This window comes from Anser cygnoides, chromosome 4 (assembly GCF_040182565.1).
Source record: "Anser cygnoides isolate HZ-2024a breed goose chromosome 4, Taihu_goose_T2T_genome, whole genome shotgun sequence".
Taxonomy (NCBI): Eukaryota; Metazoa; Chordata; class Aves; order Anseriformes; family Anatidae; genus Anser; species Anser cygnoides.
Window position 1 is genome coordinate 50,453,730 of NC_089876.1, and position 13,952 is coordinate 50,467,681.

General features: G+C 35.3%; 1 long non-coding RNA gene across 1 annotated transcript; it reads left to right on the plus strand.

Moving 5' to 3' along the window:
* The first annotated feature begins 942 nt into the window (after positions 1-942).
* Positions 943-12,983, plus strand: LOC106032376 (uncharacterized). Its single transcript, XR_001204822.3, has 3 exons — positions 943-1,433; positions 9,049-9,298; positions 11,647-12,983. It is a non-coding gene; the product is annotated as an uncharacterized lncRNA (long non-coding RNA).
* Positions 12,984-13,952: the final 969 nt, after the last annotated feature.

The following is a 13,952-nucleotide window of genomic DNA, read 5'->3' on the forward strand; positions in this document are numbered from 1 at the left end:
TCAAATTCATTCTCAACTGTTTCAGAACTGCAAAGAAATGGTGTCAAATATCTTTTATTCACAACCATTCCATCTCTACAGGTTTCAGAATAAAAACTCCGCTCTGTTATTCAAGCGTTGTAGACAATATGCATTACAAGTGAACAGTAGGCAAAGACTTTAATGAGATCTTTCTATTGTTTTAATGAGGTATGCAAGTCAGTCAGCTATACTACATATACAGAGCAAAACTTTTGGAATGTGTATAGCCCTAAATTGTTCAACTGTCCCAATAACAATAGTTGATGTAGCAGTTCCACAGCCATGTTACCTCCAATGCTGGTAGTGCCTCATGAAGGACTGCAGCTTTGATTTTTTCTTTTGTGAAACACAACTGGAGTATTAGCACAAAAACTTACATGTGACCAAAAAAGAATACCATGTTATGGTTAAGAAGGCAAAACTGATATCTAATTCCCACAGAAAACCTCTGAAGGCAAATAGTTATCAAGCTGCTGATGTTATACAGGACCAGAATTGCTTCGTCATATCAACACTGATCAGTTCAACACTTTATGACATTGTTTGTGGACACTTTATGAGGCAAAGAGGATTCAGAAAGATATTCACAGTTTTGCCATCATCTCAAATGTCAGGAAAGGGGGAATTAGAGGAATTCTTCAGCCTCTCTGGACAGCCTGGAACCTGGCCAAGTGCCATGTCTAAAAGATGTTTATATAGATGCTAACCTCCTAAAATTGCTCCTTAATGCCTGCATTCATGAGATGTTTGCCTTTTTCACCTGGAATATGCAAAAAGCCCTGTTAGTGCTGCCTCATTTTCAGGCCCAGAACTGCTCTGCTTTGAAAAGCTAGGCTCGTCAACAGCCCAGAAGTTGGCCTGAGTGGGATGGCTATCACTTGAGAAACTCTATCTAAAATGTGTTTTCCACACAGGATGGACACACCAGAAGTAGCCACACAATCCTTGACTGATGCAGCTCTGCTGGTACAGTCCCACCTGCTAGGTGTGACTGGGGGGGTTTCATGATACAGTTTCAGGTCAGCACTGTAATATCTCCTTGATTAGAAGGAATCCAGCAGCCGCTGATCATAGAGCAGTAACATTATAGTTCTTTTTGAATAAAAGAGAAGAAAAAAATGAGTGTAGACCTTCACTCAAAAGAATAAGCTCCAGGCAGAAATCAAAGTGGGCAGAAGCACCTTGCTTTAGTTAGATGCAGGCATGGGTTCATAATTTTCCATTGGCTTGCTCTCGATTGCTTTCTCCTCACCAGCTGGGCCATTAGGATTATTCTGAGCAGGTGGCTAATTTCTTTCCATGCTGTCTATAGGAAGCCAGGTGGGCCTTTGTGTTTTTTGGGTTAGGAGCAACTGACATGCTCTTGGTTTCATAGCTGTGAGCAGTGCTTCAAAAGCAAAATTCTGCAGAAGGTAAGGGTGTTTTGGAAAATTGAATCTGAAGAGGTTGGTGAAATAAATGTAAAGCAACCATTTGAATTACATGTGATGCTGCGTGTCTTTCAAAGACCTGTGGAGAACACCAGTGTTGAGGTTATCAGTCTGCTGTTTCCACCCGCTGAGAGTGTCTTTAAATTCCAGTGACAGAAAGTGAAATAGATACTGCAGTTTCTCTAAAGCTAGCACTTCTTTAAAAAATAAGAAGAAGGAGAGAAAAGAATTATGAGATAGCTAATGTCTCATGTTCTGCATACAGTGTGATTGGACAGGTGTTTTGTGCAGAATCCTCAAGGAATGTCTGCATCAATATAAACAGGAAGGAGTTTCCATTTCATAAATCACTAGATTGGCAGTCATCCATTACAATTTGTCACAGACATTATAGTGCAAAACCGAAGTACTGCCCTGGATTTTATATCCCTGTGACTGGAAAATTTGAACCCAGGGATTTGTAATTTGGGTGACTCTAGGTGTAATCATCCATGGCAATCTTATTAACTACTATTATTGCTGTGAACATTTTGGACCCTTTTTCTTAATGGACTTTGCAAATGGATTTAGTGATTAACCCTGTAACATTTTCATAATGATAACTACTGTCTCCTGCCAGAGACAAAATATGATAATTTTGAATATCAAGCGATTGCCTTATTCATGGAGTAAATATAGCATCATGTCGCTATACAGGAAGATTTATGAGTTAATCCCTGTATAGTGATAGATAAAGCAGCCCTTAGGTACACGCTGTTTATAGTAGATATAATAGAGAGTTGGGCATTACTTTATTAGTGACAGTATGAGTCAGGGGACACTTATGTGCCATGTGCTCCTCATCATGCTCATGCAAAAATTCCATGAACACTCAATAGATATTGGTGGTAAAAGCTGAGATAGCCAAGATAATTACGTATCCTTACTCCCTGTAGCTCACAAGAGCAGAAGACTAGCTGAATGCCCATGTGAGGCATAGAAAAGTGTATTCTTCAACAGTGCTGAATATTGATGTAAAAAGAGTAGTTTTTTTCTATCTTGGCAGTAGTTCTCATGCCTGAGAATTTTATCAGCAGCAGAATTATGTGTACAAGTTTTGAGGCAGTTATACTTGACTTTCATTTATTGTTAAATATGTGGGTATTTTAAAGTTCTTTTTGGTTTAGTATTCTTTTATTCTCTTCCAAAAACCTCTAGCCTCAGTCTGGTGTTAGTAATTTGGTATACTTCGCTGTACTTTAAGGATAACACTTTTGTAATCATTTTGTATGGGCTGTTTGTACTATGAGCTAAACATAATATATGCTTCTTTCAAATGAGGTATAATTCCTGAATAAATTATATATAGTGAATTTCAGTGCTGAACTTGGACCTTATTTGCTTTGGTGTAGTAGAATTTTTCTTTTGACTGTTCCAGCTGTCACCACTTTGCAGTCATCGTTCAATGCAGACAGCGTGAGCAAAAACTATTTCTATCATTTTTGCAGAAAATATTTTTGACCTTGTGAAATTCTAAAATTTCATTTCATTACTTTGAAAGCTAAGATTTAGCATAGTGAACATCAGGCAATCTGTAGTACTTAATCTACTAGCTCAGCAGAACACCAAATTAATTCAAATTTGAAAAGGACTCTCCATCTGTAGCAAAAGCATGTTCTCAATTACATATTGAATTAAATAAGAGATAGGAATACTTCTGAAAGCTTGAAATTTATGGTTTCATTAGACTGAAAAATTAAACCTAAAAACGTGTGAAAATCCACATTAATCATTTAGTTTTAGCACATAAATGCAAATGGCTTGGAACCTAGCTTCGTTTCAGACTGTAAGTAGTAATTACCTAGTGATACCTCATGAGCTTCATTAGAACCCTGCTTTTAATAAAAGTGGGGAACACTAGGGATCTGCACAAATAAGAGGATTATGGTATTTAATCAGCACAAAGTGATAATGATAAAGCTACATTAGATAGAATTTCCAAACATGAAATCAAGAAAGATGATATAAGTGGGTTAAAAGTTCATTTTAAGGTATTTTATTTGATGAGTTTTCTTCTGTTCATGAACTCTTTGATTTGTATGAATTAGTTTTGATGCTTGAAACAATCGTATTCAAGTTAGTAGATGGACAATTCTTTCTGCCAAACTGTTTGTTCTTATACAATGACAGTCTAGAATTATTTTTAATTTTCATTAGAATTTTAGTATTAATTGTCCACAATTTGGAATATTTAATGACTGCTTTAATCAAAAAGTTGCTCGTGGTCCATTGCTGACCTATGTATTGTCCATAAGATGTAAGTTCATGTACAACCATATATACATGAGAATATTCAGCATAAAGATCCAGAAATATCTTTCTTTGTTCAGCCTTATGAACAATAGTCAAACTATATACAGAATTTCATATAACAAAAGAGTAGCAAATAGAATTTATGGAAAGGAGATGGATTTTTCTTAATCTTTGATTATCAGCCTGAGAGTTAGCTGGGCAAAATATAACTTTTAGCATCTGGATTTTAATTTCCCTTTTTCATATGTTCAAGAAAACACACAAAACTTCAGATGAAACATTGACCCTATAATATCATATTGATTTTGTTGTTGTTTAGCATGTATTCATATTATCATAGTGTATATGTGAGAACATTATGGGAGGAAAAGACAGTGGCACAAATACCCACAGAACATCATAATTTACCTTACAGATTGAATCTGCTATTGAAAGCCCAAGTTGAAGAAAATATACTGGAAAATGTTTCTCAAACATAACGACTTAAATAGAGTAGTAGAGTACTGATAGACTTATACAGGGGAATTTTATCTTCTTGGAATTGTGTGCTTTTAACTTATTCTATTCAGTTATTTCATGGGGTTGCTGCAACTTGTAGACAATGATTCTCTCTTACCATACATCTTAAAAATAATAACAAAGAAAACTGAGAGGTTTAATTTTTAATTATTATTATTAATTATAATTATATATTTTTAATTATTTTTCACGTTGGTTCTCATGCAGCCTATTTTAGATTTTATTTCAATATAGGAATAACAACTATTAATCTGGGAGGAAATATTGGTACATGGTGGTGGAAAAAAGTAATACAGAAGTCTCCCTTTATAGGCATTTTACATTGATTTGAATCAGTTTATACATTTGATAGTATCAGATGCACTATTCAGGATACCATGACCTACTGTGAGTTTTTACTTAATGTATCATTAAGGTAGAACAAATGTACATTTGGTATTCCTAAAAGACATCAAAGCATTAACCCTTTATTTTTCATTATTTGTTTTATGATCTCATCACGTTCTTGTAAATTGTCTTTTCATTTATAATCTAAAATTTTAATAGTGTCTCATTCCATTGCTTTGACTCTGGGCCTTATCTCATCTTGTGATATCCTCACCACTGCAGCTTTATCACCTGTGAAGTGTATACGTAGGCCTAGTACTACCTTTCTAGACTCCTCTTCCTGTTCATACACAGTTCTAACACTGAATACTAAATGTTCAGTTCTTCTTAGCTAGTCATGAAGAACTCACTGTACAAATTGGAAGGTTAACTAAAAAAGGTGCTTAAACAGTTTGGGTTTCTATGCCCAACTGCATAAATAACCTGCATAAGATGCGCTTCAGAAGATGCATGTGACTTTTGCACTTCTGCAGTTGCATTTTGGATTGCCCCAGATATCCAATCATATGCCATTCATCCTCCTGATCTCTGTATGAGATTGATATTTAAGGAATGAGTTGGAAGAAAAAGATTTTTATATGACTTCTTTCAAGCACAGAAGCTTTATAATTCAAGATTCCTACATAATAATGAAAGTCAAGGATGACTCTTGGAGAATACTTTTTTTTTTTCCTGGTTGAGTAGCTGGAATTTTGTATGATTTTATATATTTTTCTCATTAAAAGCCATAATAATGAGTCATTCTGTCATTGCATCCAATATGTAATCTAGATGTTCACAGCAACGATATGTTTATAACTCTAATGATTTTTAAGTTCTGCATTGATTCCTCTTCTATACCAAGATTTTAACTGTTTTTGGTGTTCTGAAATTCCTGTTTTTTCTCTTACACAGTATAAGAATACTTTGACTGTTGATCTTAATCAATGTAATCAATTTCAAACTTATTACTTTACCCAGCACTCATTGTACCATGCAGTTACAGCCTTAACAAAACATTAGTGCTGCTGTTTTTCTCATTAAATTTTCCTAAAGGACATCTTAGAACCCATATATTTTCTACATCACTGTTGGTGCTTCATTACAATAAAAAAGCACCTTTACTCTGCTATAGTTTTTCTTTCTAACTCACTCTGTAGGTTCTTGTCAACGTTTTGTTTTTTTTTTTTTTCCCCCCCAAAAAATCAGATACCTTTCTGTCCTTTTAAATGTAATGCACAAATTTCTCAGAATGATGTTAACTGTAGCAATCAAATTCTTCATACCTGGGACCGAAAAACAAGTCATATTAAGGTCAAACATGCTTAGATCTGTGTTGTCTCATTATCCAATGACCTCAGAGGGTAAGATATTTAAAAATAATACAAAAGCAAATAGATATCAGAACTTCTGGAACAAGGAGAGTGCATGCATCTAATTTTTCAAATGTTTCAGTCATTTATAAAATCTCCAAGTTCAGATTATATACATATATATGTATATAAATATGTTGGTCTCAAATTACTTTTGGTTATCTTGAAACCTTATCTGATTAATCAAATGCTTACAACAAGCAGTCCTTACGGCGAGAGGAAGTTGAAAAGTCTCATTCTGGCACAAAATGATTCCCACGTCTTTATCTTTTTTGATATTACTGGGGTTGTAGAAGAATCCAAGAACATTTATTGCAGCAGGGGTTTGTAGGGCTGTACCTGATATTTCAACTTGTCCATCGTAAGAATTTTTGCTGCCTAAGAAGCAGTGCCTCCAGGCTGCTCAAACAAGTACAGCTGTTTCATTTTCCAGCCATATGTCTAGACTGAAATATAAAAATAATATATCACTTACAGCATCTGTGACATTTAGTACCAGACGTACTAATGATAGATGTCAGAGGTGTTAATGATGGATGGTTATATACAATAAAAACAGAGCTTAACATCTTCCACTTTATTTATAAATGACTAAGTCAAAAACCTTTATTGTTGGCAATCGTAATAAAATTTATTATTTTGTTTTGGCAATGACTACTCTTGTCACATTTGAAGTGTGAATATTCAGAACATACATATACAATACATAGGACTGACCCTTGAGCACTGTAAAAACAAAAAATCTAAATTCATTTAATAATTCCCAACAAATAAATAATTAAAAATAAAATATAAATTACTCTTTATCTAGTGGCACAGTTGAGCATTATCTAGAATGAAGATAGCTAATCCTCTACAGTCTAGAGATGCAGCTACTAGCTATTCTCAAACTCACAGTCTTTCTGAGTTTGAAATAAGTTTTATTGTTCTAGATGCAGCTCAGATGGTTGAAAATGTTAGTTCATAGCTTCTCCCAGTATGTCATCACCTCTAAGAGTTATCACCACTTCTGTTTGCCAACCTAAGCACACTCAGTCATCACTAACTTGCTTCTGTAAAATTATCTGGCTTAGAAAAATACTTACTATTAGCTTATGCTAATGTGGAGTGCCAATACCTAGGTTAAGCCAATAGATCTGAATAGACATTAATAGGAAGGAAAGGGTGATATGGAACGAAGAACAGTATTGGCTTTACCTAGCACAGCTGTAGCCAAAAAATGCACATCAGACATCTTATGACCCCAAAGACATTCTTATATTCTAATATTCTCTGTATTTAACTGCAGTAATGTTAGCTGGACCATGAGATGCCTGGTTAATAAAATAATGTATGATTTTGCATAAGCTTTATTCTATTATTCACCTGATATTTGGTGTTTTAAAAAAAAAAAAAGTTATTTGAATGTGATGAGTCTGAATAGCCAACATATCTGATCAAAATCATATAGCTGTTTTGGATGATTACTGAAGGACACCACAGAGATGGAGGATGTATATGCACAAATTTGATGCTTGAAATTAATAATAGTTTATAGATGATTTTAGACATGAATTGAAATTGAAATGAGTTTTCTTATACCACAGAAGTAATATAAATCTGTTGAAGCTCTGGGCTATTCTATGGTAGATGTTTGTCTCTTTAATAATAAATTTCCAGAGTTGAGAAACTGTACCAAATTTATACTATTTTTATAGTGTGAATCCATTTTTTGGAGCTCATTTAACCCTATCAATTTAACTGATGTTACAAGTGCAGTAATATCTTGCAGTGGTATAAGCACACTGATGATTGAGTCCCACATGAGTACTGATGAAGTGGAAGAGTAGCAGGAGTTTAAATCAAAGAAGATTTAAACCTTTAATTCTTCTGAATTACCAATTTTGCTTAAAAGAATTTTACTCCAGATTGGAAGTCATTTTGGAAAAATCTAATTCTATATGCTGAAACAGATAAAATTGCAACCAGTCTAATATTACAAGTTTTATTGGAATTATCACAGAAATTAATTCAGTACAATACTATTGGTTTTTATTCCACTACCTGTGGCAATTGAATTCTAACAGCTGCACAAAGTGTTTAAGCAGTACCTTAAGGTGAAAACTCTTGTGATTAATTGTTTCCAGAACCACCCTGAACATAATAAATATGTAAATATTGGATAGTTTTTCAGTATTTCTGCCTTTATTTGATAATACCAAAAATAATAAGGTAAATTATCGATCAGCTTAAATATACATTAATAGAAAACAAGCAAGTTATGCTTTCATTTGGAAAAGGCATTGCAATTAAACACAGGCAGCTGTTGCAGAAACCTTAAGGTTTAATAGGGAGACCTATAAATCATGATTTATAGTGAATGAATGCAATTTCTTGAAATGGATCAAGCTTGAATTAAACCTGCTCCAAATATGCACTTTATAAGGTTTTTTATCTAGCTCTATACGATCCGCAAAATGTCACTTGAATGGTAGCCAGGGATGTAATTTGTACTTCCCATGCGAAAACAGAAACAAAGTTAAAACTAAAGAGAGTATAAAGCACATTGCACATTCCAGTCATCAATTCTTCCTTGTAACATCTCTACAAAGTCTCTTTTTACTGCAGTTATTTTTTTAATACCAGCATTGGACATTTCATGGTATCTCTGGGGTCTTTGAACTTCATGGGATCATATATCTAAGGAGCAGTTTTCTGCCACAGACTAGTAAAAGAATAGGGAGCAGCATTATTTCAGAGATGATTTTCAGAGTGGGAATGTATGTGAAGGTATAGAGAAATGTTTATGGGGGCGAAAGCATTCAGCTTTTCTGTGTAGATTTAAATTGGCAGTCACAGGTGTAGGAGAGTTTTGGATAGTTAACTATTTTGTAACATGACTGCAGCTATGAATATGTTAATTTTCCATATGCACAAATTATATGAGGATTATATGACAGATCATCAATATATGAACTTGCCCCATAGCAAATGAAAGTTCAATTGTCAATGAAATAACCTGGGACAGTCTTGGACAGTAACATTCTAACTTCTTTGTGAAACTGTAGAAGCATAACTCCTGAGAGGTTTTAACCTCCCGATGCATTCAGTGTCCTGTCAAATGGCAGCTTCAGTTCTGGAGGGCCCAAGATATGAAGTCTTCAATGCCTCTGTGTTCTACCTCCTTGCTAGAATGAGAAGGATATTCAGTAGTTCTGCAGATTTTGATTTTTCTATGTATGCTGGAAATGATGGCCACCAGCAGAAGAGACAGAGATGGTACCTGGAGCTTCTCAGTTACTGGTGGCTTCGCGCAAGGTAAGCTATTGCTCAGAAGACTAAGTTACACATGCAAGAATATATCCATGATATTGGCCACTGTAGTTTTAATCAAAGCCAAACTGTATGTAATTTTCAGTGCTGGTTGTCTCTGTCAAAATCTGAACAGGGTTACTGTGGGATATATCTCTATGCTGATAGCCATGCAGCGTTGCCACTGGTGTTACAAACAGGAACGCAAGGCAGATGGGTGCTGTCATTTTCTCAGAGCTATTAGCATTTCATGAATTGAGAACACACAGAAAATAACCCTAATTATGTTAAGAAATGGAAATGATTAGAAAACAGGAAATGATTAAAACCATCACCAACAAAACACCCAACCAGAGATAAAAAAAAAAAAACAGGGACCATCTTTTGAGTAACATGCTCACTTTCTCGATCCACTTTAATAGCCTATTAAGGCCTGTAAATCAACAACACAGTAGGAGAGAGAGCCACACTTTTTAAAATTTAGTTACACTTGGTTTGAACTGTAGTATACCATAAAATAGATAAATCCAGAAATGTTAACAGGTTTTATCCTCATTATCTGAGTTGCAAAATGATAAACATGGAAAGATGCTTTGTAACTACTAAATAATTTTAGGAAATTGAAACATTCTGATTATCTATAGAAAAAGGTGTTTTGTTGACTGATCAAACGAAAATTTGAGACTTGAGAAATGATTGTCAGTTCCAAGTGTGAATGAATGCATATATATGTACATCTATATAGAAAAGAGAAATAGGTCAATGTTTGTTTTACTTCTGTATGAAACTAACACTCAAATCATGCTTTGGGTGAGTTTGTGCCACGTTTCGACTTTCTTGCAGTTTGAGGGAAAAACAAGCTAATCTATTGCTAACTAAAATAAATATTTAATTACTAATCTGGGTAACAGACACACACACACAAAAAACCAAACAAACAAACAAACAAAAAAAACATCTCCTCCTCCTGCTACCCTTCTCCCAAGCTCAAATACCAAGCTTACTTTTCTGCCACTGCCCCAACTGGTTGCAGGGATTTGGGGATTATGGTCAGTACATAGTGGTTTCTCTCTACTGCTCCTTCCTCTTCACGTTTTCTGCTCCAGCCTTGGGTCTCCAAAAGCTGCAGGGGACATCTACTCTGCCATGGAGCTCGAGCTTGAACTCCTTCTCCTCCTGTGCCCTTGATGTTTCCTCTGCTGTTTCTTGCTCTTCTTGTTCCCTCCTCCTCTCTCCTTCTGGCATTTTATGCCCTTTCTTAAATGTGTCTTCATGGAGGTATCACCAGCTTCACTGATGGGCTCAACGGTGCCCTGTGGTGGATCTCTTGCAGAGCTGACGGGACCAGGCTGTGTCCAGCATGGGGGCAGACCTGGCCTCCTCCCACAGAGGCCACCCCTGCAGATGCCCCAGCTACCACAGTCTTGCCACCTGCACCCAAAAACACATGTACCATGAAAAAAGCTCTGAAAATGTTTGATTTTAGTCTATGTTAGAATTGGAAAAATTTGTAAAGTTTTAATTGTATGGAAAATCCAGTTTCCTTTCAATTTTTTTGCCTCTTTCTGGCATACACAGTGGGTGATCACTTGCTCTGCATTGAAGGTGAAAATCTGAAACTGCAAAACCTGGATTGGTTAAAAATCAAATGACATAACTAAAAATATAGCCATGTGGCTGAGCCTTTGTTTTTAGAAAACAACACTTCTTTAATTCCTTAGCACTGCTATAATTCACTGTCATCTTCCCTCTCCCCACCAAAGTCATTCTGAAATCTAATTGATTAAGAAAGAGTGTATCACCTCTGGAAAACTTAACCTTAAAGCTTCTAATTTTCAATAGCTGAGTTGCAATTAACCAATTACTTTTATTGTTTAGTGCTCAGACTTTAACAGCCTTTAAAAACGCTGCTATAAACACCAGTTGTTTATGATCCTGCAGTTGTAAGACACAATGCTATTTGCATCTTGGCAGGTATTTCATCTCTGGTGGCTGAGAAATACATCATATATCTCTGCTTGAAAGCTCTTCAGCAGTATTCCATATTTCCTGTCATTAGCAGTGCAGCTGCAGGTCCAATCACATCCATTTTGGCACAGGAGTCTGTTCTTCTAGCTCACCTTTGCAGCAGCTGTTAGAGAAAAAATCCCTTGGATTTTAGTCAGCACACTAAATATTCTGTAAAGATTAGTAATCACTCAGACTGGCATACCAGAGGAGAAACAAAAAGGCTGTAGTTGACCTTTTCCAACAGGAAATTCCAACATCATATTGTTACAAGATTTGTTTACTTACATTTTTAAAGTGAAAATCTACAAAATGTTCTGCTATAATCCTGATTTTTTTTTTTAAAGGCTAGCAGCAAATATATGTTCAGATTCTGCCCAAAGTAAAAGGAACTCCACGCAGAGACTGTAAAGGAAACAAATGTGCAGAAAAAAGCAATCAGAGAGGAAAGCTAATGCAAGAATGAAGTAAGAAGTGTATTGTATGTGCTGTATATGGTAAAGACTGGACAAAGCAAATTAAACACTTTCACTAGGACTAGCATACTCGTTAAGGAAATACAAAACTGTCAACAAGAAGAGAAAATGTCATGAAATGTCAGCAGCAGAATAGCTACAAAATGAAATGGAACATTTTCCTTGGGATAAAAGCTTCATAAACTCCATGAAATTCTTCCAATCAAGTTCTAAAAGAACAAGAACAAAGCCTGAGGGAGAAAATGTCAGTGCTAATAGACAGTCAAATGGAAAACAGTCCTATTGGGCAGAAAGAAAAATAAATGTATCCAAAGTAACATCCAAGCACAGACTGACCGGAGCGAATGACCTGGTATAGGAGTCTTCAAATTTAGAGATAACAATTGCTTTTTTGAATAGGAACACAGGCTATATTTGATTTTTTTGAAAGGTTTTATGCATGGTAATACAGACAGACCAAAAAAAAAAAAAAAAAAGGCATAGAGAAAAGCTCCTCTGGAATCCAGTCTTTTCTAAAATATATATAATTAATTTTGTAGCTTGAGATTATAACTATCATAAGGACAATTACAAAAGGTACTAGCCAGTGATGCATTGTTTGTGGTTTTAATTCATGAAATGGAGTTACTAATGGACTAATTCCTATTCCTATTTCCTTTTCAAATACATAAGAAGTATAGGCAGTGGGGTCAGAGACTGAGGAACAGTTCACAGTCTAAGTAAATCTGCACTGAAGTTGCACGAAAAGAAGACAAAGTGTGTACTATTGACAATGAAGACATCCTGAGTAAGAATCTATGCTTGAATTTCTGGGCAAGTGCTTCTCTGTGCTGTGACAGAACAGGTGGGCTGTGCGTCCAGCCCCAGGTATACTTGTAACGCAGGTGTTTTTATGGCTGTAAATTCAGTGCAATGAACAGTAGCATCTATAAATATACAGAGGAGAAACCCCAAAGCATTGTACCCTTTTCTGTGCACCTGAATTTCCCTGAAGTTGTAATTATTTTTAATTCGCCCCAGAGAAAGTCTTTGTGTAAATTAACGCAGGTTCCAGTGTGAAGCATCATTCATACGGAAGTAACAGTGAGAAAATATCAGCATAGCAGTGTAACTTTACATAGAATGTTTTCGTTATTCTCTGAGAATGAGTTTTTTTTTTTGTTTGTATGTTGTTTATTTATTTATTTATTTTTCAAATGAATATGGCCTATTTTGTGAATCCAAACCTTAGATGGCACAGAGACATTGGGTTACTTGGTTCAGTGAAAATGATAGTTCCTTCAGGCCTAAATCGTTGTTCATCTTCAGGTAGCAGAGTAAATTGTGTTATGAAAATTTATATGGTGCGTGGTAATGTATCAAAATGGCCAAATAAATTTTTGTGAGTTGTTATGTATAGTGGACTTACGTTATTAGTGCTTTTCAAAGTGTTTTTCTAGTGTCAGGAAAAGAAGCATTTCTCTCTCCTGTGGTTAGACACCTTAGTCCTTCTTTTGCAACTAAGAATGAGTTCAGTCCATTAATACAGAAGACATCTTGAGCTCAAGTACCTGGAGATCATGAATCTAACTTTCCAACTTCCTTTGCCTAAAGCAGATTCTCACCTTTATCCTTTTTCAGAGACTCTTCTTGTATTTTGAGGGGTAAGTGCCCTCATTACCACATCCTAACTTTTAATTTTTATTTTTTTTACTTTGTATAAAATCACAATCTATTAATATAAACTATTAGCCATTCGTGATTCATAGACCTATGAATAGTTTTGGGGGCTTTCCATAAGTATACTAGTGTATAGAATAGAAAGAAAGAAAAAAAGTGTAGGTAATTTTATTTTATTATTATTTTTTTTTTCTGGTAGAAGAGACACATCATTTCAGTAGACATGGAAGATTTCTATCAAAAAGGAAAGAAAACAGCTCAGATTGAAGAGATTAAGTCTAACGTTACTGCCACAGAAACAATGGCAGTAACACAGTCCTCCAGGCTTTATGTCTACTATGAGTTTAGCAGTATGTCTGCAGCAGCAGCATCAACATCCAAGCAATATATTATTTGTCTCTGGCCTTGGATGCTAAGCTAGGTTGGGGATATTTAAAAAAAAAAAAAAAAAAAGTTGGGGAGGGGGGAAAGCAGAGGCGGGGAGAGAAAGTAAGATCCCAGAATGCCTGCATCATTAT